The sequence below is a fragment of the Balaenoptera physalus genome (assembly GCF_965194825.1).
Source record: "Balaenoptera physalus genome assembly, chromosome: 21".
In the NCBI taxonomy this organism is placed as follows: Eukaryota; Metazoa; Chordata; class Mammalia; order Artiodactyla; family Balaenopteridae; genus Balaenoptera; species Balaenoptera physalus.
In genome coordinates, this window is record NC_138902.1 from 36,809,758 (window position 1) to 36,837,476 (window position 27,719).

At 38.0% G+C, this 27,719-nt stretch overlaps 1 protein-coding gene across 1 annotated transcript in view; it reads right to left on the reverse strand.

The window, feature by feature from the left end:
- The window catches only part of CSMD1 (CUB and Sushi multiple domains 1), a gene marked incomplete at its 5' end in the record, with an annotated part of 1,822,885 nt that overhangs the window by 1,588,730 nt on the left and 206,436 nt on the right, over nucleotides 1-27,719 (reverse strand). The window lies entirely within an intron of this gene.

Below are 27,719 nucleotides of genomic sequence, written 5' to 3' on the forward strand. Positions count from 1 at the left end.
TATCTCATTTAGATTCCTTGTATCTGTTTAATAATTATGTCTAATATATTAATTCTATGTTCTTGAGACTCTCACATTCAGGTTTATAATTATAGAAAAAGCAAATTTCACTCCAACCTCCTGCAGAATGTCAAAGCATAGACATAGATGAAAGGACCAGATATTTAACGGGGCCATGTTACTCTCATGGAAACTTCACGAATGTGCAGCCTTGGTCAGATCCCCTATTTAGTGCCTCTATAACTGATACATCCTCACTCTCTAGAAGGTAAACGGAGATAAGGGCTTGTGAATACGACCCAGTTGAGATGTAAACAAATAAAATGATGGATGAAATAAACAACAGAATTCTTCTGCAGCATGACTCAGTTCCAGTAACTTACCAAAAAATCAAAATCATTCCTGGAAGATTTTTCAGCCCTAAAGGAGAATAGGGCTCCTTTGGACCGATTATCTAAGAGCTCCGTGATCATCACATCACAGCATCAGGAGTGTGGAAGTCACAGGGGAGCAGCCAGCTGGCAGAGGGTCAAGGTGTGTCTGGCATCACACGAAGGCTAGCGTGTCTCCCCGATATCCTTGACTTACCTCCTGAAACGACCTGCTTTGTGGTCTCTCTGTTTCTGACGCCAACACATCAACCCTACTCTTCCCAGAGGGGTCTTTCTGAAACTCAGCACCAAGCAGGTGTTCCCCTGCCCTCCATTCTTCGGAAGGTCCCTGTAGCAACTCAAGTTCGGACTCGAGACCATGGCAATGTGTGACCTGTCAGCCTCCTTCCCAGGCACCTCCTTTCCATCTCTAGAACTGGGATGCCCACCTTCCAGAACGTTCTCTGAAAACCCTCGGCAGAATCTGATGGCCTTTCTGTTCCTGCAGCACCAGAACAATTCTCATGCTGTAGTTGTGAAACTCGAGTGCCACCATCCTGAAGAGGATACGTTACCGTGTTGCTTTCACCCCAGGGATTAGGGAACTCTTAAGCGCTTTAAAAAAACCCTGTGTTTTTGAAGCGTTTTATTACAGGGTCATACAATTTGCCATAACTAATACAGAGGGGAAGTCATTTTAGTAAGTACTCAGCAGCATTAAAAAAAAATATAAACTAGATTAAAGTAAACTAGAATAAAACAGGGTCGAAAACATCCAAGTCCGTGTCACATATCAATGGCAAGTATTACTTTGTGAGGCTTTTATTTGTGTGTGTGTGTGTGTGTGTGTGTGTGTGTGTGTGTGAGAGAGAGAGAGAGAGAGAGGGTTATGCCAGTTTAGGGGGATATATTATAATTACATATCATAATGTATATGTAATAATATGTCATATGTATGTTATATATGCATATGGCTATCCATTTTAAAAATTACTAATCTAAATATATAGTAATAACTTTTGTAGTGACGTTACAAAAAATAGGTATAAAAGTCATTACTTAGAGTAATGGAATTAATCAGAACATATTACAAATTTCAAGAAAAGCAGACAAATTCTAAAAACATGACAAAGTCCTGAAAAAATATATTTTTAGTTAAGTAACTGTCTGACACGCCTTTAAATTATATTTCCCTACTTTTTGTCTGCATATTCTTTCATCATTTTTTTGTGGAAAAATAGATCACCTCATCTTTCCTCCCTACCATAGTAAATTAAATTAAAAATATAATTGTTAATAGAAAGTTTTGTCTAGCTGCAAAACTAGTTATTGTTAATGTCATATACCCTTTGTATTGTCAAATTTGGAAATATTTCTAACAGGTTATTTTTGTGCATGATTAGTAGGTCTTTAGGGTTTTTCAAACTTTGCAGTGGAATGATTAATGATAAATAGTCTTTGAATTGACACTTATTAATCACATTTTGGCTGATGTCTTGATTGCGGTGGTGTGTTTTAAGTCTTATGTTATTATTATTGATGTGATTATGTTTAGTTAAATCAGCCAGGAGTGTAAATCGTTTTTCAAATATGTAATTTATTCCTCTTCATTAATTGGTTTATCAAACAATACAAAGCCTACTAATCACTACCATTCAAAATGTATCTCTTTATCTTAAGAGGTAACTGATTTTGTAGGATTTAACATTTTTGTTATTATTTGCTTCGCTTTGCCAAAATAATTTCCACTGATTTCAACACTAATCTTTATCACGTTTGATTATATCTGACCTTTCTGTTATTTAATAAATATATTTAACTTTAAAGATGAGAAAAGTGGAACCTCTCTTAATCACCCATAACAAGAAATTTCTTATTTCTTTTACTGAAATGTTCTAAATCTTTTTCTCCGACTGAAGATCAAATGACATATCTGAGTTTTGTCACATGCACCATTATTCATATTGGAGAGTTATCACATATGCCATTATAAACAAACAGGAAAAGAAAAGTCACGTTCCATGTCAGCATACACGACGCATAAACAAGTCCATTTCTGACAGCTTGGGCAGGTGTCAACAAGAACTTTGCCCTCCACTTTATCATTTTGCAAGTCTTATGATTGTAACCATTTCCCACGGACTAGATTCTGGCCCCATATACATCAGTCCTTATTTTTGTCTCCACTCACACACTGTAGGTGCTGGGTCCCAGGGGACCTATTCACACTGTGATACAATCTCGGGCTCTGTTTATTCATCTTATAGCATTGAGTACCAGCATTCCTAGAAGCCACTTCTAAACAGGACATCTAACAGAAACTTAATTATGCACGATCTACCTGGGCACCCCATAAATATTTCTCATTGAAGACAAGCTAATATACCTCTAGTTGAACTTCTCCCTAGCAGTGCCCTCCAAATGCCCTTGGCCACTCACCACGAGGTTAATGGTGGTGGAGAAGTCAAATTGGAAAGAGACGGTGGTCTTAACCATTTGCACTTTTAATATCTTAATAGCTCACGTTTTACAAGAATATATGACCAGGTGAACACATTAGAAATGGGGTAATGGAAATGAGGGGCCTGAAATTTGACAGTAAATCCACCTCTGAGAAGACTAACCATATATTTCAGCCACTGGAACCAAAGGGCACATCTAGAGTTCAAGTTCAGGACTTAGTGAATTGTGGAAAGCCTTCATCGACATTAATTCCACTTTCTGGCATATTTACAGTAAAATACTACAAGCTGTTTCAAATTTTCAGAAATGGAAAATTAACTTTATTTTTTTAGATTGTTAGAAAATTATGTATCAACTATGTAATTGTTCCTTATTATTCAAATTCAAGGAAGGAACTTAATTGGTTTTCTTAGAATTACATGTCTTATCCCATTTAATTGTTCTTAAATATTTTAATGAGAAAAAATTAATTTTATCTGTCAAAATGAAAGAAATCACTCGATAATTGAATTTCTGGTCTTTGGATCGTACTACAAATCCTAAAGTACAGCGTGCTGATTTATTTTATGTGAGTGAAAATCTCAGTGGAGTTCAGCCTTGAATGACACAATCTGTTGTATTACTGAAATATAAGCGTAGTCTACTCTAGAATTAACTTTGTTTTGAAAACAGTCTGAACAGTATATTGTTTTAGTATCTGTTGGTACTTCAGACCTATTTTATCATCTCCCCCCCTTTTTCAGATTTAATAATCAACCAAGCAACATACATTATACTTAACTATAAAAGATAAATGTGCTTTTCCTATTTGCTAATCTCTTCCTGTCGCCTGTCCAGTCAGCCATACCAGTCATTGCTTCTCTGCAAAGTCAGACAGCCCCTTTGAATAGCCTCTTTATTACCCCTATTACATAAACACCAACATGTGTGCTTGGGCTTCTGTAAGATATAATGCCTTAAGGTATTTCTATGAGATTCAGAGAATCACAATATTGCGTATAGCAATTTCTTTGGTGGAAGAACCAATTTTCAACAAAAACATTTATACTTCACTGACCCTAGGCCATGCCAGGATGAGAGTTCTTTCACAGAAGGAGAAAGAAGGGATTATGAATGTGCTTAGGAGGAGATATCTGAATCCCAACCCGCCCCCCCCGCCCCCTTCCACCCCACCCGCCGCCGATTTGTTTTAGGTTAAGGCAATAGGCTCAAGTTCACACGAAGAATAAGTATTTCTACAGTTCAGTTTACACCCATGCCCTCAAAGAAAAAATAACTCAATAACAAACCACTTTACAAGCACAAGATGGGAAAGATCTGCCTTCAACCTAAGTTGGCAAAAGAGGTAGGGTTTTTAATTACAAACGAAACAAAACAAAAGTCAATACGAGCTAATGTTGGGATGCAGCTATCAGAAAAAGCTCTTTTCATCCAAGGCGTTATTGGAGAAACAGGATTAGAGTGGAGAATTAGCAGCCTCACTGTGCCATGGGTAGCTTATTCTATTTCTGAAGCACGGAGTGCAGCCCTGAGATGTGGACACTGTGGAAGGAGTCCAGAGGAAGGCGAGATGAGGAATGACTGAGATACACTTTCTGTCTCCAAATATGTGCAAGGTTATTATGGGAAAAAGATATTTGGACTGTTGGGTTTTTTTGGGTTTTTTTTCCATTATGATCTCAGACAGCAGAACACACACCAAACAGTGGAAGGTAGGGGAGATATATACGCGGTGACTATGAAGAGCTCTCCACCTGTTCAAAGAGAGATCAAGAATCTAGTCAAGAATTACACTTCTCTTAGGTGTGTGTTCAAGGCACAGGTGTAGGGCCCTGCGCTGGGGGCTTGAGGAGGGCGCATTGCACTAAAGGAGACTGAAATACCTTCCCACCTGCAGAAATCAGGTTTTTTCTTGTTTGTTTCAGATAGCTAAAGCGCCTCACTTTAAACATAAAATCTTGAAACAGACATAATCAAAATCTTAATATGTATTAAGCAAATCCCCATTTATTCTTTCTTAGAACTAAAACATGAAGCATAACAGAAAATAATTTAATAGAACCCAGGAGCCTATTACGCAGCTTAAATCATGTTGTCATCAATGCTTATGGTTTAAGGAATAAAACCATGACGTTCCTCAAAGTCCAGCCTACTGTCTCCTCCTTTTCCCAGAGATGCCTCACTATCCCGGTGTGTATGGGTCTTCTGATGCACTAGACACTTATGTAATCGTCAGAAGGCAACTCTTAATAGAAGGCACTAGTGATCTACACACAAGTCACAATCTTCCATTAATGAGGCTGAGAGGTAAGCATCATTGTTGAATTTCATCAAACCCTCCTATCATAACGCATAGCACTACTGCCATTCAAAAGTGTGGAGTCTCTCTCTCAGACTGTACTATTTCTATGCTATTCTACTTTGACATGTTGTAAACAAATTATCATTTATGCCACAAAACTACTTAAGTAATTAATTACCAGGAGATAAAAGCGATTTGTTATTCTTAAATGAGAACATGTTGAAAATGTTTATAATATTTTACATCTATCATAAAGATACACAAAATACCTGTCAGACGAGTTTGTAAGTATGATCAAACAAGAATGATTACATACCTTGAATACCAATAAGAATGCATTTAAAGTTTTAGATCTTAGCATTTGTCTCGGGGACTGGATTGTAAGGCCTTCAAGGAACAGCATGGTAAGAACATGTACTAAGTTTTTTAGGGAAGTAAGATCCCTTTAGTAAATCACATCTTCTATGTCTTTGCTACTCCGTGGGATCTCACATCTTATGCGTCAGTTGGAAACTTGTTAGAAATTCGGAATCTCAGGTCCCCCCAGACCTACAGGATTAGGTCTGCTTCTTAACAATCCTCAGTGATTCACGTACACATCAAGTTTTGAAAAGCACAGCTCTGTGTTACCACTTGTATTGTAGTGAATGTAAGGCTGTGCGACAGTCTAAATGTTTGTGTCCCCCCCAAAATTCGTATGTTAAAACCTAAGCCCCGATGTCATGGTGTCACGAGGTGGGGTCTTTAGGAGGTGATGAGGTCATGAGAGTGCAGTCGTCATGAATGGGATTAGTGCCCTGATGAAAGAGACCCCAAAGGGCTCTCTCCCTCTTCACCCTGTGAGGACACAGGGAGATGACAGCGTCTGTGAACCACAAAGTGAGCTCTCACTACACATCTAATCCGTAGGTGCCTGGATCCTGGACTTCCCAGCCTCCAGAACTGTGAGAAATAAATGTCTGCTGTCCATAAGCCAGTCTATCATTCTTCTTATGATTAAGATTAGAAGTATTTGGATAACCGACTAGGGCCTACTGTATAGAACAGGGAACTATATTCAGTATCTTGTAATAACCTATAATGAAAAAGCATCTGAAAAAAGAATATGTATATATACATACATATGTATAACTCAATCACTTTGCTGTACACCTGAACCGAACACACTGTAAATCAACTACACTTCAATTAAAAAAAAAAAAACCCAAAAAATACTAGTCTAAAAAAAAAGATTAGATGTATTTAGTATTTACCTTTAGTCATATATATAAATATTATTCAAAGAGAAAATCTACAGTATGTTTTGCATATATATATAATGTTTTGTTTTTACTTAGCTGTTATTTGCAAGTTGAAATTCTTATGTTAATGTTGCTACTATAGTAAGAATCAAAGTAAAAAAATTATAATATTTAAATGGAATGTGCCTTAGTGCTGATAATCAGGTTAGTTTTAGCAACATTTAAACTGAGAAATGGCATGTGGCAGAAAGAAAAACACTTGTATGATCCATTAAATGGCATCTCACAAATGCCAAATTATGTAAATTGTAGAAAATGTTCCTGTAGGACATTTTGATATAGCAAATTTCAATTATTCTAATTTAATTGTCTTGATTTTTATAAAGGGATACGTGTCTATTGGAACTGCATAAACAGATTTTCAGTAAATCTGAAAATAAATTATAAAATTTAAAATTGTACTAGAAACTGCATTCTCTAGAACTACAGGAGAAAGACAGACTCATTTTATCAAGTGCAAGCTTCCCCATGTTTGGAGATATACACCTATTTCCTGAGTGTTTTTGTTCCATCTTTTATTACATTAATTATTACATTAACAGAAACTTTTGATTTAGTATATGCTATCTCTAAAGCCTACAGGTAGCATTACTATCTGAGAGTTAATATACCAAAAAACAATAATAATCAAACTCATAATAGAGACCACATTCTTGTAGAAGTAATATACTTTAAAAAGTATGTTCTGAGCAAGACCCAAATTCCAGTAAAAAAAAAAAAATCTTTATGTCAATATATTTCTATCGCAACGCTGATGACTAAATGGACAAGAAACAAAAGCAAACAAAAATAAGTTCACAGAAATGGAAATTATCATCATGAAACAAAGCAAGACTGTGTGTGTGTGTCTCAAGAATGGCCTGGTAGAGAGTGCTTCTAACTGACCCATTCAGGATGGAATTATCAGGAACTCATGACCCACCTGCCAGACTCAATTATGACTAACTAGAGAGATTAACTGAGCATTAGGCCATTCCCAGGGATAGTCATATGTTGTCAGAATTTTATAAATTGTCATACCAATTTATACATTAATCATTTGTGAGTTTAGTTAATATGAGTTGAAACTTTCCCCTGCCCTAACCACCTCTTGATATATGAATGGATTTTTCTCTGGACTCTATTTGGCACAGACCTTGAAAAGTCATATAGTACACATCAATGAAACGTAGTGGAGGGTCTTTGATGCCTCAAGTAACCACTTTATCGCAAAGAAAAAGCTGCAGGGCCACAAACTTCTCTGTCCACCCCGACCTGTGCTCTATCTATGCAAACATTCCGTTTGCTTCTCCCTACAAGCTAGTCAGAGGTTCATCAATCACAGCCTTTTCCCTCTTTCCATGCCCACAGACTGATTCCACAGAAAGGTGTGCTGGGAAGCACAGGCTTTGAAGCAAAGCACTGGGCTTTCCATCCACTAGGCTGGAACTTGCAAGCCTCGTTTTTCTCATGGGGCTTCCATGGCGATTCAACAAAATAGCTACGAGTCTCAGCAAGTCAATGCCCCGTGTGGGGAAGACCCTCAAGGAAGGCGGATTCCTTGGTTTCTGTGCATTTCAGAAGAGGCTCCTGGCTGAGGGTCCCCCCGAGGGTGCTGTGGGGCACCCAGGAGGGCTCCACTCAGAGAGCACGTCCCAAGGGCTGGGCGCTCGCCTCTCTACTGCACTGTTCCTTCTTCCGTTTCATCTCCTTGGTCTTCCCTCTTTGCTTTGCTACAAATAACTTACTCCCACCTAGAATTTACTACCGTTTCATAGAACAGACGGTCCCGACTTATGATGGTTCAGCTTAAGGACTTTTCCACTTTACGCTGATGTGAAAGCAATACACATTCAGCAGGAACCATACTTCGAATTCTGAATTGTGATCTTTTCCCGGGCTAGCGATGGTGGGTGGCGGCAGCCGCAGCTCGCAGTCAACCCAGAGATCCCCCGGGTGAACAACCAACATGCTCACAACCACTCCGGACCCAGACAACTGTGTTGCTTTCCGCGTTCAGTACAGTAGGTCAATTAATGAATATATAAAACAGGCTTTGTGTTGGATGATTTTGCCCAGCTGTAGGCTGATGTGAGTCTTAGGCACGTTGGTGGAGCCTGGGCTGAGCCGTGGGCAGGGCAGGTGCATTAAGTGCATCTTGGACTTAAGGTATTTTCAGTTTACTCTGGGTTTATCAGGACGTAACCCCATCATAAGTCGAGGAAGGTCTGTATTTCAGGTTGCCCTCAAACAAGGTAGTTCAGTTCTAGACTACACTAAGCACAGCTTCTCAATTCTGTGCCTCTTCTATGACAGAAAAATGCTCTTTATGAGGGAGGGACTGTATTGTCTCTGTATAGATCTTCTTTGGGATAATAATATCTAAATTTACTACCTATATTCAGAATATCTGGCTCAGTGATTCATAATATAAAAAAACCACTACTATTAACACCCATAGTGGACAGTAGCAAAAACGTACCACTTTGGACCTGAGCACTTCTGACAATATTATTATTCTCAGTTTTTAACACAAATATCTGACAGTGTCAGACATTATTTCATGTAATACTTTTCTCAGTCACGTTTTAATAATAATCATTATGCTAATTCATATATGAATACGGATTCTTGTTCACCAAAATCTTGTAGAATTTCTTCATTAATTAACTATCATGAATTAAAAAAAGTAGAACACATCTTTCAGAAAATCTATTTCCTTAATATTCTTACACATTAAAGTTGAACCAATTTATTGAATATAATCTTAACGGTTCAGCATATATAATTCAAATGTAAACGGGAAAAAAAAAACCAAACTGGCCTTCAACCATTTCAAACCAGACATTTTTAAAGTCACATGGTAATTTTGAACATCAGTCTTCCATAATTAACTATTATTAAATTGAACTAATACATCAATAACGTTCTTTCTTATGCAAACAGAACTTATTTTTTCGGTAAATAAAATCTTGAGAAAGGCATAAGAACTCCACACCAAACGTTAACTCGAAGTCATACTTTTAAAATCAGATTTAACTATGTTGATAACTTCTAATCAAAGAAGCTTTAATTTCATATGCATACAAATGTAATAGATATTTACTTTTCTTAGCAATTTTTGTCTCCTAGACAGAATATCTCTTTATTATTATTATTATTATTTTGGTCTGGGAAGAAAAACAAAGACTTCTTCTTTAATAACCCTATTGTAGCCTAATGGAATTTATTCTGTTTTTATTTATTTAAAGGTAGAAATGCAGTGCAATTTTGTTCAAAATGAATTAGCAGGATGTAAGCTTTAATAGATATTAAATATGAACATATAGCTCTCCTAGTGCAAATATCTGTAGTTTTGCTTGAAATCTATTAGATACTATTTATTGTCATGACTTCTTTGATTATCTTCACATTAAGAGCCCATTCCTGCTTTCATATGCTTACATGACTATCCAGTCATTTATTTACATGAAGTAGGCATTTCTTAGGTGCTAGGAATACAAAAAATAAACAAAAGAAAGAAAACACCCAATTTATGCCTTTACAATCTTAGCCACTGAGAACTAAGGTTATTTTAATGCACTTCCAAGGAATTATTCTCGAACACATTTAAATGTATAGAAAAATGAATTTTTGAACTCCTGTGAGTAGAGTGAGATACTAGGCATGAGGAATGTGGAGAAGATGCAAAGAAAATTAAAAATCTCCTGCATGGAGGGGCTTTCGAGCAGCTTCCAGCGAGATAAATACACGCTCAGCCCCTCACTTTCCTGGGATCAAGCCAGTCTAACCTCCTTGAGCGACGGTTCCCTCATCTGTAGAGTGGTAACAACAGTAAACTCTCAACTGTCCACCCAGAATTACTATCTAAGAACCAAGATATAGTTTATGTAGACTATAAAATATTGTCTAAATGGGTTATTTTCATTAATAGAATTTTGCTACTATCACCACTTCCCACCAGTAGCCCAACAAATCCCATTGTCCTTTTTCTGTTAAATTAAACAACTAAAAATAGAACTACCATATGATCCAGCAATCTTACTCCTGGGCATTTATCTGGAGAAAACTCTAGTGCAAAAAGATACATGCACCCCTATGTTCACAGCAGCACTATTCACAACAGCCAAGACATGGAAGCAACCTAAGTGCCCATTGGCAAATGAATGGATAAAGAAGTATTGGTACATGTACACAGTGGAATATTACTCAGCCATAAAGAGAATGAAATAATACCATTTGCAGCAACACTGATGGACCTAGAGATGATCATACTAAGTGAAGTAAGCCAGACAGAGAAAGACAAATATCATATGCTATCACTTGTATGTGGACTCTAAAAAAAAAATGATACAAATGGACTTATTTACAAAACAGAAATAGAGTCACAGATGTAGAAAACAAACTTATGGTTACCGGGGTGGGAGGGAAGGCAGGGGAGCGGTAAATTGGGAGATTGGGATTGACATGTACGCACTACTATATAAAATAGATAAGTAATAAGGACCTGCTGTAGAGCACAGGGAACTCAACTCAATACTCTGTAATGACCTCTATGAGAAAAGAACCTAAAAAAGAGTGGATATATGTCTATGCACAGCTGATTCACTTTGCTGTACAGCAGAAACTAACACAACACTGTAAATGAACTAGACTCCAATAAACTTTAAGAAAAACCTCCTCTTTCAGCCTAGTCTTCCAGATAATACACTTTCTTCTCCAAAGCAGGATGGAACCCAGACAAGGAACTTGGGTTAGTTTGAACACCAGGCTTCTCAGCTGAATCATCTGAAAGGTATGACTGACATACCCCAGTGGGGGTAGCCTTCCATCTAGGTGTCACAATTATAGCTGGCCTTGGACACTGCTGCCTTTTCAGAAAGAACTGGCTAAGAATAGAAGCTGCAGACACTTTGGCAGGAACTCAAGGGTTATATTTTTAAGTGATAAGGTCTTTCATTATCCCTCAGGTCTCATTTTAAGGCAAAGGCAGCATTTCTTCTTACGAATCAGACAAGACTTGCTCACCACCATGCCAGGCTCTTTCAAGAATGACTGATTCGTGTCTTTCTCATCAGAGATGAGGGCATTTAAGAGACCCAATTTTCTTATCAATGAAGGTGAAAGGCTTGCCGACTGAGAATGAGGTAATGACATCTACTCCAGTGCTCAAGCCTTTCGTCCATGACATACTTGCTGGAATAATCATCAAATCCACCCAGAGCATCACAGAACCACGATAGGAGTTCACTGTACCCGGTTCTTTTGTTTGTCTGTTGTAGAGCACATCCTACGAGTGAGTGGGGCAAATGTGTATTCCCTCTTTGAGGGGCTGAGAGAGAGTACTTTCAGGAGGCATTAAGGTCATTCATTCTGGCGTTACAACATCAAAGGATGACTGTCTGTCAGAAAGGATGATTATCTATCAGGAAAAAAGTGATCTGTGGTTGGTGGGCACTTCTAGTGTGATGAAGCTGATGATTCAAGTGTGGTTCCAGATCAGACGGAGAAGCAACTGTAACCTCTCAAACCAGGAATTGGTGAGAGGCTATCACTTAGAAGCAACTGAGATTGGCCTCCGCCCCAGAACTGGCCACCACTCCGTCCGGGGCGAGGGCTGCCTCTGTCTCACCAGGCAAAACCCAGTCTTGACAGCAGCATGTGCCTCTGGTTGCTGCTCCAAAAAACTGGGGGAGCTGCAGCCCATCTTTTCTCAAAGGAGACAGGAACAAAGTCCTTGTATTCTTCCCTCTTAGATGACATCTACCTCTAACAAAGTGTTACATGAGGACATGCCCTCTTCATAAACAGTACTGAGAAAACAGTGAAAACAAGCCCTGTTCTTCTACGGGGACATAACATGCTCTATTCATTCACTCGTTCATACATTTCCAGAACATTTACTGAGTGCCTTATACACTAGTTAACGTTCTAGGATGAATTCTTTCTGGGGGAGACAGACAACTCCCAAGATAAGTAGGAAAACTACATGGTATGTTAGGTGGTGATATGGAGGTCGGAGAAAGAATAAGCAGGGAGGAAGGGGAGATAATGCCCTCCTGGGTGGAGAAATATGACTCAAAGCAAGTCACCCCACATTTACATACATTTTTTTTTTTTGATGTGCATCATTTTTAAAGTCTTTAGTGAATTTGTTACAAAATTGCTTCTGTCTCATATTTTGGTTTTTTGGCCCTGAGGCATGTGGGATCTTAGCTCCCTGACCAGGGATCGAACCCACACCCGCTGCCCTGGAAGGCGAAGTCCCAACCACTGGACCACCAGGGAAGTCCCACATACATTTTAATTTTTGAGTCTACTGTGGAGACTAGACTCTTTGTCATTGACCAAATGGTCTGAATATTGTGGTTTTTTTATGCTCTATTTCTTCCAGAGTCAGCATCATTCCCGTCCTTTGCCTCTACGCTCAGCTATTTATTTTGTACGCGCTGTGACACGCCATGCTTTTCACCCACTGTCATCCTGGCCTCCAGATGAATGAGATGCCAGGGTTCTGTGGCCCAAGCACGTCGAAGGCTGTTTAAAAGGCTGAGACAGAGGCTAATAAACAGCATTCAAACCCAGCCAGAGCATCATTTGTAAATGTCTCCATTCATTGAGCGTTCAGGTTTATCCTGTCACAACACACACCAGGATATTTGTTGTTGCTCTGAGAAAGGCATAATCAATGACCAACAAGCAATTTCTTGCGGAACCTACCATATGGTCGGCTTTCTACCCGCCATGCCGTATACTGCCTTGGCTGATCCATCTTTTTCACGAAGTTATCCATCTTCCAACCTTTAAGTCCTACAAGCATGAGTAACCACACAGGGTCCGCTGTGCTCAGCCCCTCTGGTGACGTAATACTGGTGGACACCGTCCTCCGTGGTGCCCCGGAAATGGAGGCGCAGCTACAGGCCATCACCATCACCACATTTTCCTACCGAGTCACCTTCTCACATGAGCAAGATGCTCAAATCACTTTCTCTTTAGTGGAAACAAGAAAAAAAAAAAAATAGCTCAAATAATCAACAAAACAATTTAAAAAGCAGAGAACAAGGAAAAGTCACTCTTTTTACAAGAGAATGTAGAGCTCATCATGTTAAATGGAAATATATGTATACGGAAATTTGTGTTCTTAGATGAGAAAATACCAAGGCGGCTCGCCTATAGCTTATGAATAATCTCCAGGTGAGTCGAGGCATGAAAGGCAGAGGAAGTGTATCTGTTAACATGTGAGTTAACTGCTGTAAATGGATAGGGAGCGCAGAGGTACCGCAGAACTGCCTGGTAGGAAAATGCCTCGTTTTTCATTCCTTTCCAGCTTTTGAATCTGAAACTAAGGATGTAGCATTTTAATGGCTGCTGAAATATAATATCCATGACCTGCAGAAGCACAAAAACGTGGAGAATATGGTTGGCCTCACGTCCGTTTCTGCTTCTGATTATCTTTCTTTGTTATTGCTAATGATGATGTATTCATCCAGCAGAAGACCTTAGTGTTATTCGTTCACGGGTCTGAGAGGGCTCAATGGGGAAAATCATAGTGTTTGCACCCTAAATTATTTGTTATCTGGAATGTCTTAGGAATTTAATATCCCTACTTACTCTAATATTCTGGTGTGTACAAACTGCATATCCCATACCTGAATTGGAGCTATTCAAAATAATGTCAATAAAATAAAATGCACTGCTTATGAAAAATAATTGTACTTTTACTTACGTACTGAAAAGACTAAGACCGACATCGTATCATCACCATTGTAAACATGTACAAACACATACGTCCCTTTAGGACAATTATTTGAGAAAGTTCTGATCCTGTTACTTTGAAGTCATCTCCTGCTGACACTGGGATGTAATTCACCTTCCTCAACTCAATACAGCTCTTCTAATAAGTAATAAACTACTGACATCAATTTGTATTTTGTCTTTGCCACAGTTCATCAGTTCTGACCCTAAAACTGTGTGTGTAAGGACAGATTCAACTTGTTTTGTCCTAAATTCATGTCATTGTAGGTTATAATAAAAAGGAAAATCCATTGATTGCTATGGATTAGAAGAATATTAATAAATCTGAAAACTCTTCCATTAAATAAGGTAAGGGGTTGCGTATCATCTATCTTTGGAGGGAATGTCCTAGAACATTTTATAAATTTCACCATGGAATTATTCCAAGGTTATTCTTAGTTCAACATGAAAGTACAATAAAATCTGGGGTTAAACATAAAAGCCTCTTAAATACTCAGCAAAGTTACCAAAGAGTCCTTGATAAATGATTCATACACTCAGGTGTTTAGAAGTACAGGCATTTGGCCACGGAAATAAGTTTAAAATTCTTTTGAGAAAGGAGATCCAAGAAACATCAGTAACTGATGATCTGTGGTTGGCACTCTGCTTATTCAACTTTTCTTTAATCTAGACCTCTAAAATCACGGTTGCCTATCCAGGGATGTGCCAATGAACTCGTACACAGGAAGAAGTTTTGTGTTCTTGGAATTTATCAGTATCAAGTGTTTCACTTTAATAATTCCAATTAAAAAATTTTCATTATACTTATTTACTAACTTAATTTTAATTTTAAATTTATTTTAATAATGAAAAACTAATGAATAATTTAACAAGATTATTAAAGATGTATTATTATCAAGACGTATTAAAATCTGTGAGTCTGTACCTGTGTGTAATATTCTTTTAACCATAAGGTCTTTTGCTAGTTGTTTGCAAACATATGCATCTGTATGTGTTATATGTATGTGTCTATTCAATATAGATTCTCTTTAGTTCCTTATAGTGTAGAGAAGAATTACACATTTTACTACTTTTAAAAATTAAAAAAATGAGGTGCTCATTTTGTGCAATTTGTCAAGGTGAGAGAATCGACTTGTGTCTTCAGAATCTTTGTCCATTGTACTTGTTATTCTACCATAAACAACCGTATCAGATCTTAAATATTTTTTCTCCCTGTGTATTATTCTGAATTTGTCTTAACTGTACAATTTCATTTACGACCTTTTTTATTCTCTTGAAAAATGGGCAAAACAAAAGCTGTGAATTTCTGTAAGGTCCTAGGTATTGACTGAAGGTGTGACTGATTGTTTCATAGAATTTTATGTACTACCTTAGGTAATGAAGATGATCTTTGCTTATGGCTTTGAGTATAAGGACGAAAACGTGAATGTGTATTTGCAACTCAAAGTATAAAACCCCTGTGCCGGGCTTCCCTGGTGGCGCAGTGGTTGAGAATCTGCCTGCCAATGCAGGGGACACGGGTTTGAGCCCTGGTCTGGGAAGATCCCATATGCTGCGGAGCAACTAGGCCCGTGAGCCACAATTACTGAGCCTGCGCGTCTGGAGCCTGTGCTCCGCAACAAGAGAGGTAGCGATAATGAGAGGCCCGAGCACCACGATGAAGAGTGGCCCCCGCTTGCCGCAACTAGAGAAAGCCCTCGCACAGAAACGAAGACCCAACACAGCCATAAATAATAAATAAATAAATAAATAAATAATTTTTTAAAAAAGACAAAACTGTAGTTCCCAGAGGCTCTCATTATAAAAAAAAAAAAAACAAAAAAACAAAACAAAAACCCCTGTGCCCCGATGCACACAGTGAAACCAAAGTAAATTAAATGCATGACTGAAATTCTAGAAACAAGAAAGGAAGGAAGCAAGAGAGGAAAAAATTGATTTGCCATGTTTTCTCTCGGATAGGCAGACTCCGATGGTAAAATGGAATTGCTCTGCACAGGGACAAATTTTACCTGCAAGGCTTGGAGGAATGTGCTTCTTGGGTTTCCTCCTTGGAAGGACAGGGGTGAGTCCTTGCAGGCTAAGTAGGAGAGAGGGCATCAAGGCACAGAGAAAGGGTCAGTAAGGTGAAGACCAGCGAACATGGCTTGAGGGAACAGTGCAGATAATGATGCCACACTCCCATCCTCAAGTCCCCGGGTCCCAATCTCCACGACTGAGATTGGCACAGGGATTGCCAGTAGGGTAATGATGCTGAAGGCACATCTAAAGTAAAGGATTTGTTTTTAAATACAGTGATACGTGGTTTGGTAAGTAATAATAGTTAATAGGCATCAAACGTGTAATGAGAGGCAATATGGATTGCTTTATCTCATTCAATCCTCACAACGTCCTTAAAAGATAGGTGCTCATAGGGCTTCCCTGGTGGCACAGTGGTTGAGAATCTGCCTGCTAATGCAGGGGACACGGCTTCGAGCCCTGGTCTGGGAAGATCCCACATGCCGCGGAGCAACTAGGCCCGTGACCCACAACTACTGAGCCTGCGCGTCTCGAGCCTGTGCTCCGCAACAAGAGAGGCCGCGATAGTGAGAGGCCCGTGCACTGCAATGAAGAGTGGCCCCTACTCGCCACAACTAGAGAAAGCCCTCACACAGAAACGAAGACCCAACACAGCCAAAAATAAATTAATTAATTAATTAATTAAAAAAAAAAAAGATAGGTGCTCATCTTCTAACCATTTTATGGATGATAGAAGTGAAGCATGGGGAGGTGAAGTAGGCTGCCCAAGACCATACAGCTAGTAAGTGATGGAAACACGATTAACCCAGGTACTCATGATGATAGAGATAATGTATTTTTTTCTTGGTACTCTAGACTGACTTGTAAAAGTTTACCTTACATGGTGGAGGACCATGAGGAATTTTGAGTTGCATTAAAATGACATGGGTAGGGCTTCCCTGGTGGCGCAGTGGTTGGGAATCTGCCTGCCAATGCAGGGGACGCGGGTTCGAGCCCTGGTCCGGGAAGATCCCACATGCCGCGGAGCGACTAGGCCCGTGCACCACAGCTGCTGAGCCTGTGTGCTACAACTGCTGAGGCTCTCACGCCCTGGAGCCCGTGCTCCACAGCAGGAGAAGCCACTGCAATGAGAAGCCCGCGCGCCGCAAACGAAGAGTGGCCCCCGCTCGCCGCAACTAGAGAAAGCCCGTGCACAGCAATGAAGACCCAACACAGCCAAAAAATAAATAAAATAAATTAAAAAAAAAAAATGACATGGGTAGAAAGAGTGAGAACAGCCTTCTTCTCACCCAGTCCCACTGTACTGCTCTTGTAGGGTCTCTGTCTGTCTGTCTGTCTTTCTCTCTCACACACAGTCCTGTGTATCTTCTAGTTTTTCTACTCCATTCTGCCTCTTCCTCAGTTTTTTTTCTTCCACACTGACTGTCTTAGTGTGTTCAGGCTACCATAACTAAGTAACACAGTCTGGATGGCTTATAAATAAGAGAAATTTATTTCTCACAGTTCTGGAGCCTGGAAGTAGTTCAAGATCAAGGTGTCTGCAGATTTGGTGTCTGGTGAAGGTCTGCTTCTTGGTTCATACATGGTGTTTTCTCTCTGTGTCCTCACAGGGCACAAGGGGGTCAGGGACCTCTGTGGGGCCTCCGTTATCTGGGCACTAATCCCATTCATGAGGGCTCCACCCTCATGACCTAATCACCTCCCAAAGGCCCCATCTTCTAACACCAATACCCTGGGGTATGTGATTCAATGCATGAATGCTGAGGGCGTCACAGACATTCAGGCTACAGCACCGATGTCCCCAGGCAGCCCTAGACAGCTGGTAAAACCTGTTACAGCCCCGTGTCACTGTCCACACTTAAAAACACTGCCGGCCCATCATCCTCACTCCCTCTAAGCCTGTGCTTCTCACCGGGCATGCCAGGCCCTTAATCTATAATCCATATGGTCCATAATCACCTTCCTTACATTACTTCTCATCATTGGCACCAGGGACCTTACATCCTAACAGTACTGTACTCCAAGTACAACATGGCCTTTTATGCTACTGCCTTCATATGTTTTCCCCAGTGTCTCTGTTGATCTCCTGCTCCTTTAATAGCTAATTTTACCTCTGAGACATAGCCCACATTTAACTGTGACTTCCTTTCTGATGGTGAAATTCTACCCCCTCCACACTGCATCCTCCTGTGGTCCAGAATACTTTGTTCTTCCTGTTAACTTTCTGCATTATAACAACTGAATCACATTCCTTTACCTCTTCGAAGCTACATGGTGGGAGGGATTCATTTTCCTGCTCATCTGTCCCTAGCACATGGGACATGCCTAATCTAAGTTTTCAATTCAATTTTTTAATCAAAAAGAGCAAAGGAGAAGATTCAGTCACAAGTAAGCATAGTCTGTCCAGCTGAAGATTTTCTTTGAAGGTGGTTAACTTTGACAGAAGAGAAAAAAATAGACACACAGTAGCCATATTTAGAAATGTGAAATATGAATATTATGTTGCATTAGCAGTTTATGCCAAGTAGTAGCAATAACATGGCCATTTCTGACTGAGTACGAAATCTATGACCAAGCACTGCACGCATGTAACTCATCATCAAGACTCTGAAATGCAGGGTCTCCCGTTTTCATTTTCAGAGAAGGACATGAGGCTTAGCAAGGAGGAGAAATTGCTAGAAGTTGCACTGCTACACGTGGAGAAAGCGGAATACGACCAAGGTCCAACCTCAAACTGTGCTCTTGCTATGATGCCACCCACCCCACATGGCTGTTTAGTCTCCTTCAGTGTCATATTCCAGCTGGTCACATACAAGTAATTAGCCACCTAAATGCAGACACAAAATTAAAGTCCCTGTAGTACACGCAACAATTAAGATGAAAAAAAAAAAAAAATCAAAACCACTGACCAAATCTTCTCTAGTAACTATCACTCGTCAATACCGTATTTTCCTGAGTCCTGAATAATAAATGACACTCTGTAAGAATTAAAGCTCATTAATTTCCCAATAAATAAAAATGTTTTAAATATAAACATGTTTTAGCCATGTTTTATATATATATACTTTAAAGTAGTTTAAAATATATACATAAACCACTTTACTGAGGTATGATTGACATGTAAAAAGATGTACATATTTAATGTACATAAATCAATAAGTATGGGGATAAGTATACACTTAACATCCAAACCATCACCACCATCAAAGCCATAAACATATCCATCACCTCCCAAAGTTTTGTCCTGCCCTCTTTACTTAGCCATGTATTAATGATAAACAGAATGATATTCTTATCTCTAGAATTATCATACATATGGAAAAATAGAAAAAAAATGGATGGGAAATATACCAAAATATTATTTTATAAATATCTTGGTATAATAGTAACGTTTGGTCTGCTTTTTATTTGTTTGTATTTTTCAAATATACACTAATACAGTGTGCATTCTATGATGAAAATTATTCGATCTGGGGAAAGCATGTGGGCAAACCAAGTTATGGAAATAGTATTAAATTAAGATCTGTCACATTAGTGAGGAAAGATCATGAACAAAACATGTTATTTCTGTTGTACACAGTTCATATTGTTGTCTTTTAGGAAACGTGCAGGAAAAAGTTATTGTGAAATATCTGTCTTATGCTTGTTTCCAAATGTATCAATTTATTTGAGACCAGTTTTGTGATATTAGTGTCAATTCTCAGTTTCACTATCGTGTTTTAACTGGCGAGGAAGGAAGGGGTGCATACAGCAAGCATTACACTCAGAACAGAAAGTGTATTATAACTCAGAGCCCAAGGTCAGTAGTACAAGAAATGTGTGTTTGTTAATCGTATTGTAAGTCAATGTATGCAGTGAATCCCTGAAAATGACTTCCACACTAAAATAATTTAAAAACCATCACAATGAAAATGAAACTTGAGATAAGGAGCTGGAGCTGGGTTGTCCAACTCAGCAGCTAAAAAGTCACCTGAGGCTCAGAACCATTTGAGGTGAGGCTTTTCTGAAAGGTGGGACCCAGTAAGTGTAAAATGCACAAAAGATTTTGACAGATTAGCACAAAAATAAGGTACAATATTTTATTCATCATTTTATACCGACTATATGTTGAAATGATAATATTCAGAATATATCACATTAAACAAAATATACTCTTTTTTTTTAAACATCTTTGAGTATAATTGCTTTACAATGGTGTGTTAGTTTCTGCTGTATAACAAGGTGAATCAGCTTTACTTATACATATATCCCCATATCCCCTCCTTCTTGAATCTCCCTCCCACCCTCCCTATCCGACTCCTCTAGGTGGTCACAGAGCATCGAGCTGATCTCCCTGTGCTATGCAGCTGCTTCCCACTAGCTATCTATTTTACAGTTGGTAGTGTATATATGTCCATGCCACTCTCTCACTTCGTCCCAGCTTACCCTTCCCCCTCCCCGTGTCCTCAAGTCCATTCTCTACATCTGCATCTTTATTCCTGTCCTGCCCCTAGGTTCATAGGAACCTTTTTTTTTTTTAGTTTCCATATATATGTTAGCATACGGTATTTGTTTTTCTCTTTCTGACTTACTTCACTCTGTATGACAGACTCTAGGTCCATCCACCTCACTACAAATAATTCAATTACCTTTCTTTTTATGGCCAAGTAACATTCCACTGTATATATGTACCACATCTTCTTTATCCATTCATCTGTCAATGGACACTTAGGTTGCTTCCATGTCCTGGCTATCGTAAATAGTGCTGCAATGAACATTGTGGTACATGACTCTGAATTATGGTTTTCTCAGGGTATATGCCCAGTAGTGGGATTGATGGGTCGTATGGTAGTTCTATTTTTAGTTTTTTAAGGAACCTCCATACTGTTCTCCATAGTGGCTGTATTAATTTACATTCCCACCAACAGTGCAAGAGGGTTCCCTTTTCTCCACACCCTCTCCAGCATTTATTATTTGCAGACTTTTTGATGATGGCCATGCTGACCGGTGTGAGGTGATAAATTTCACCTGTTTCTTTTACTTTTCAATGCGGAGAAAAGTTTAAATTTCACACCAGTTTGCATTATATTTCTATCAGATACCACCGACGCAAAGTTTGAAATTTCTCATGAGAACGTGGCTGAAATGGTCGCCTCTTATTATAAACTACTTATCATTTAGCATTTGCAAGTCACACCATTAAATTCAATTAAAATCTAGAAGTATATAAACTTCTTTTATTAAAATAATTAGGTATTTTTGCTGAAACAAGTGATCCAGAAATTATTTATTCTGAAATAATGAATTAGGTCAGTGTTATTTCTGACTATGGAGGGTTTGTTCCGTATTTTTTTGTTTCAACATTTTGAATGATTCTGCTAATAAATGAAATAGCAAAATAGTACATGAAAATTTATACTGGAAGATTCTCAGTGGAAAAGGAACCCAAATTAACATGGGAAACTCAATTACAACTTTTAAATAATATATTAGGACTCAGGATACTGATTAAGGCCAAAGAGTTCTCATATGATACAAACACAGTAGTTGGTGTTTAAAATTAAATTTCTCCTTTAAAATAACATAACAATGACATAAATCTAAAAGGTATAAAGTCACCACCTAGCATAAGAGAACAAAAATACCTTGCATATTCATGATTATGTATTGCACTGATATATTTTTTGTATGGTGCCAGCTTTGGCTATTTTAGAATCTGAACTCATGAGATGACTGGGTTTTCTGCTATTTGTAGTTTCATTAAGGGGAAAAATCAAATGCATAACTGCTTTTAAATGTATATCATACTTTTATAAAATCAATTGCACCTGAACTCTGGGGTATTAAATGTGTATTCATGGTCTATCAAACATTTGCTTTTCTTAAGTGTCTCAGTTACTAAATTGCTTTGATTTAACTTGAAGTTGTCTTAATTTACATATGTAAGCATATACATTTCCAAAAAAGAAGATCCAAAAAAGTGATTGACCTACATTCCAAAAATGCATCGTCCCATCCACACAGGGAAACACATTAAGGTCTTGGAGTCTGAGTGACCTCCTGATATGCATAGGACACTGACGCATCATCTCTGCTCGGGGTGCATCCTTCTCTGTCAATAAGGCCATTATTCAAGGCATAGATGCATCTCCAGAGTTGTCTATTTTGCTCCCTCCATCTCAGTTCAACACTCCTGCAGCCACAGACTCCTCTGAACTCTTTGAAATGAGGCCAAAAGATGTATCTAAATTACACCATTTACTAACGCTAAGCAAAGATCTTTCTTTGGTATATATCGGAGATCATAATATTTATTAGGCATCTCATTTATATATCCTTGCCAGCGCAACACTGTAGGTAAGGTTATAATTTGCAAAGTCTAGACTCGTTTATATTTCTCAATATCTGGCTGCTTTGGGGGAAGGAGCCAGAAGAGGAAATTGTTTGCAAAGACAGACTCTCATTTTACCGAACATGCTCAACGAGAAGGCATGTCTGTAACATCCTGCATCTAAGACTGTTGGGTGAACAGAGATTTTAGCCAAATTCAGCACCAACTTTCAAAGACAAAGGGGTTAACACAGGTAATAAAACAAAAATAGTAAACTATCAACTTCGTAACTCAAGGATTATTGGGTAAAACGGAATTAAAAACTCATTCTGTATTTTCTTTCTGAAAACGATCTTGAACAAAGAAAAAACATCAATCCATGGTGAGTTTGACGTGCTTTGTAACGTGCCTTGTACACATAAAATAATTCTGCTTTCCCTAATTCCCTAAGGGCTAATTCAGCCCTTAGCATTACCCCAAGGTTTCCTTTTCCATCCAGAATCCTTATTGTTGTGTGTTTCCATATGGTAAATTCAGTCTGTGCTGAGAGTAGAATGTAGGTCAGTCTTATAGAAAGCTGCATTATTTATAATAGTGATATAATCACAGATCCATAATCTTTCAATTATTTATTGGTGATTACCATAATGTGCCAATCATTTTTCTATGGGGTGAGGTACCATACAAAAAGAAGATATATTCTCTTACCAGGTGTTTATTTTATGAGTAACAAATTCCACTACGTTTGGACTCCTTTTTACCAACTATATTTAAAGGATTAACAGACCCTGAGATGTGAATAATAATGTATGTTGCAAGCAAATTCTGATTTAAATATATTACTAATTAAATAGATAGCATGCGATATAAGAGTTCTGGAATACCACTTCAAGAGTCACGTGCAAATAGTTTCATAATATCTGCTGATTTATCTGAAATACTTGAATATTATTAAATGATTACAGTTTAATTTCCACTTGAGATATTTTCCTGAAGGAAAACAAACAAAAATAAATAAAATGCAAGATTAAGCATCACTACACAACCCTGAGGTCTTTAAAATATTGTCTGACAAATGATAATATCTCTCATTCCACTTATGACACGTCAAAATATTAGACACTGACACGAAATCAACACGTAGTCTTTAATTTAAATTTTATAAGAAGCAGCTGCTAACTGCCAATGAATTTGTCTGCCAGGAGACAACATTCTGAGGGCAACGTTTACCCAATCTCCATCTCCATATAAGTAATAAACTTTATATGAGATTTCACATTATTCTAGTCTTCTGTATGAAACATCCACTACAAAAATCATGAAAAGACTGACAATGTCTTTTTCAGAGGCACGCAGAATTTAGCAACTTGACAGTATTGTATAGAGACTACAGAAATGTTTTCTTTATGGTGAAGTTCAGGTATGAGGCCATTTTTTGCAAAACATACAGTAGACCAAAATACACAGATTTAGAAAGCTAGAGGTGGCCACTGATACACAAAGAAGCAAACATAAGATTAAGAATTTTCTGGCCTACTACCTTTTAACAATTGGATCAAGTTTGGACCCAAGTAAATGGAAGATAATTTTACATTATCTTCTGTATTCTTAAGCATAAGAAGTTGAAAAGACAATTAGCATTCCAGGGAGTAGAAACTTTTCAAATTAAGTGTTCTGCCCAAACTGGAAGCTATCCAAGCTGTTCTCTAAAAATATCAATTTAAATGACTGTTTACTAAAAGAGTGGAAAGAGAATTTTTGTCTGCTGGATTTAGATAATTCCCATGGTCCTAACCAATGTTTCATATTTGAGCTCATGCAGGTATAACTTGAGTAGTGAGATGCTTAAATTATCAATCCTTTTCTGCATCTTTTGTTTTCTTGCTTTTACAAGCTCTTCAAGTGCTCATTGAAGGCAATGAACAAACTCTGCACTTTGGGCAACACACTGGGATGTTTTCACAGAGTGATCCTTTGAGAACATTAACATCAAGACCACTGTGTTATCGTTAGTTTTGTGTAATTTTAATGCCGACACCATTTCACTCCCCTTGCACACATTTTCTTTAAAAATCCACCGATTCTGAGTGAATGCTGCTCTAGTGGTTTTGGTTTTATCTCTGTGTGGGGGACGGCCTGGGGGAGTTTGCCAACTGAAAGCATAAATACGTCCTCCATTATTGGAAAGGTCCCGCCGTAAGGCTCTTTATAAAACCATGCCATATGGAGAAGGCTATGATAGTGTGTACCTTTTCCAATAATCAGATTTCAGAATTCTCACTGAATATCACTTCAATAAGTAAACAGGTAGAAGTACAGATAAAAGTACAAACCATGGGCTACACTTTGACACACTGTTTACCGGTACACTGCAGAAAGTAATGAATAAAGTTTGCTTCGCCCTGCTCATTTGAAAGTGAATATTAACACATCTTTTCTAACTTAACTAGGAAAATGACTCTCAAATTTTATATGTTCACCAGAGTTTAAATGGCAAAATCAGTCTGAGCTAATTGCACACAAAAGCGCATGGCCAGTCAAATATATCTTCTACCCTCTTCTATCTATGACTTCCAAAACCCCATGAACTGCCTCATGGTATCTACTGTCACTGGAAACTTCCTCTTCCTACCCTAGGGTTGAGCTTCTGAAGCAGTGCCAAAGCTCCAGCATTCTCTTTTCCCATTCATTTTTTCTAATCCTGTTTATAGTAGAAACACAACAGAAAATGGTATTTTTCCAGATAACTGATGAAAGAAATGAGTTAACAACAATTTGTGTTTGAAAAAAAATATCTTTGCTTAGGATTGTTCTTTGAGGGTGATTTATTCATTGCATACCCTTTTATTTAAATCCACAAACCATATATTGAATTTCTGGCAATAGGTCCTTCACGTTTAATGAAGAAGCTGCCTACTTTTGCATGTGCACAGAGTTAAGGCACAGCATGAGGATGGGATACACCAGGCATGGGCTAACAACTATATTCAAATGGGATCTCACCCTTACATTCATGCATTGCATATGCTTCAGAAGCCTTAGTTTAAGGTGGAAATAACACCAAATTGATGACACTCTTGGAAAGATTCCTTGAGAAACACCTTTACATCTCTTGACAGTGATTCACCTGACCTAGGCACTGATAAATCACACCTATTGTGACCAAGGCTATGTGGGGAAGCCCCAGTTGATGGCTTCTGACCGCATCACTCCAACTGTTCTATCTGCCTTTGGATCTCTCTCCTTTCCAATCTATATTTTATACACATGAAAAACTAATTTTCCTCAATTTGAGATTTCCTCACATCACTTTTCTCCCCAAAACTCAACATGTCAAGGCCCTCCATAAACTGACACCATTTTATTTCTTTTAACACATCTCCTTCTGATGAGACAAGCCTTCTTCTTAACTAAGATCAATGTCCTCATTGGCCACCAAACCTGCAGGATCATCTGTTTTAGTTCATTCTGTTTCCTTGCTTAAAAATAAGATTCTCTCTCTGCTTTCTGTTTCCAAATCCGCCCACGTTGAAAAGACCACTTACAATTCTGTCTAGTTTTAAAAACCATTCCCAAGTACTCTCACCCTCATGGTACTTCATATTCTGACTTCTGTAACCAGTGACCCCTTCACCTACAGATTCTTATTTCATTCAGTAACCTGTTGCTTCGTGCATGATTTATAGCATCGATTTTTACTTCCCTCAAAGCATATGCACTCTAGAGAACACATTTTGCCTTATGTTTCCTTTATACCCTTCATGGCACCACCTTCCAATGGAAGAACACTAATCTCCCTGGTGACACTTAAAGACCTTCCAACAGACACAAAGGAGAACTTTAAGAGAATCAATTTCTATACCCTTCCATAAATGTTCATCCTCAATTTGATTTGCCTGGTACAGTGCTATAATCTGGGTATTCTGCAAATAATTTTTTCTCTACCTTTAAAAAAAATGTGTCCTTTCATTTACAAAAGAAACATATCTCTCAGCTACCTTGATGGTACAATGATGGTTTTATATGTGTAGAACAAAGGGCTTAGATGATAAAGGACTCTAAATTGAGGGGAGCAAATCCTTCTGAAAGTCAAGGGGGTTTCAATTAATCATTTTCAAAAATACTGAAGGAGGACACCACTGGATTGTCAGATGATAGATTGCTGGAGATAATTCTTTCAAGATAATTTACTATGCAGTGTTTCAATACATCATTCAATTTATCACAGTTCAGTTCAAAATTATAATACTGGGAAGAAAGTGGAAGAGAAAGAGAGGAATGAAAATAACTAACTAATTAGTTAAGCAAGATATAGACAATGATATCAACCAAATGAGCAGTTGGGAACAAGAAGGATACAAGGCAGATGGGAGAACTTACTGAACTTGCATTCAAATAATCATGCAAAAGAAGGACGTGCCCAGTGAGATAGGCACCAACGAATAGATGATCTAGCTGGGTTTTGAATAATCAGTATGTTTTCCATAGTAGAGACAGACTCCAGAATTGATGGAAAGGTAGTTGGATATAGAGCTAATGATCTTTAGAGTTCCACTGGGAGATTAGAAGTCGGGCTGTTTTCTCTTGGGCCCAAAGCTAAATTCACAGACCACAAGGTAACAGAGATTCATAAAAATAACTTGCCAATTTTTTTTTTTTTTGCTGGTTTAAAAGCATGTATGCCAGTAAATACAAAGATAGTTTAAAGATCAAGTTTAGAGAATCCATTTCTTGAAATATTTACTTTTATGTCCTATTTTACATTAAAATATTTAATATGTATTTTAATTAATGCTACCATGTAAAACATTTATCAGTCTATATATATATCGATATTCTGAAACTCTGAAAAATAGGTTGAAAAAAAGCATTTCCCCAAAGGTGATTAAGTTAATATTTTGTAACCTAATATAGTTTTTCATTAAAATATATAATGATGGTATTTTTTTCTTGGAGACCTGAAGCGGTATCCACTCTGTGGTTGCCTAGCAACATAGAGTGTGTTGGCAAAAACTAGAATGAACATATGGAATTGCAGAGTATCTTGTCATGAATATCTTACCTGCTAGTTATCTGTTTTATTCTTATCGATACTCTATGAAAATTTCCATAACGACATATCATTTTAGTAAGATCACTGTTCCCTATTCATAAACCATATAGATTTCAGCCATAAAATTTGTTTAATTTTTCACTGATCCTTCTGAATACTTTTAAATTCA